The following is an 829-nucleotide window of genomic DNA, read 5'->3' on the forward strand; positions in this document are numbered from 1 at the left end:
CATTCCCACAGACCAAGCAGAGGTGTCCGGCAGCCATTCTAAAGTCACCAGCCACCCCCACTCAGAGGCAGAAGCAAGAGTTTGCAGTTACCTCAATGACAATGTCCTTTCTCCCTCACTACACGGGGGTCACCTCTCACAACTGGGTCCGGACCCCAGAGCCCCAGCCAGCCCTCGACAGGGACAAAGTAAACACATTAAACGCCTGTTCAGTGAACGGCCTCTGGGTCCCCAGCCCCATAGCAAACACCTGGCCACTCAACACCAGAGCCCTTCCATCCGGAAACCGACCAGGCTCTGTCTGCCCTGCGACCACTCGACCTCCCCCGCCCTCCACACCCTGAGGACCGCAGTCTCCTCAGCGAGTTCCGTCCTCAGGTGAGGGGCTTGGTGGGGCAGGAGGCTGCCAGCCTTGGGCTGGGGGCTCAACTCCCCCAGCGTCAGTCTCTCCCCCTGAACATGGGGAGGCCTATGCCAGGGTCCTAGTTCAAGTTCTAGAAGTCCCATCACAGCCCCTTTGGATAAGGAGGTGCTGCTGCTGCCTGCCCGGCCTCCACAGAGAGGACATGTAAACCCACAAATGGATTGTGGGCACTTTCTTTGTTTCCTTTAAGCCTCCCTGCAGCTCCTGGGGGTGGGGGGAGCCTCCCAGGCACTGTCCTCCCCCACATCCAGCTTCCAGCCTCCAGCCAAATCCCCGGCCCCCCAGGAAGGTCTGTGGCACCAGGAGCTGGAGGGCCTCATGGGGCTTTCATGGCCGGCGGCTACCCAGTGAACATCCTGCTGGCTGTTGGATGGGATGCATCCGCCCTTGGCTCTCCTGCCCCCC

This window comes from Myotis davidii, unplaced genomic scaffold (genome assembly GCF_000327345.1).
Source record: "Myotis davidii unplaced genomic scaffold, ASM32734v1 scaffold663, whole genome shotgun sequence".
Lineage (NCBI taxonomy): Eukaryota > Metazoa > Chordata > Mammalia > Chiroptera > Vespertilionidae > Myotis > Myotis davidii.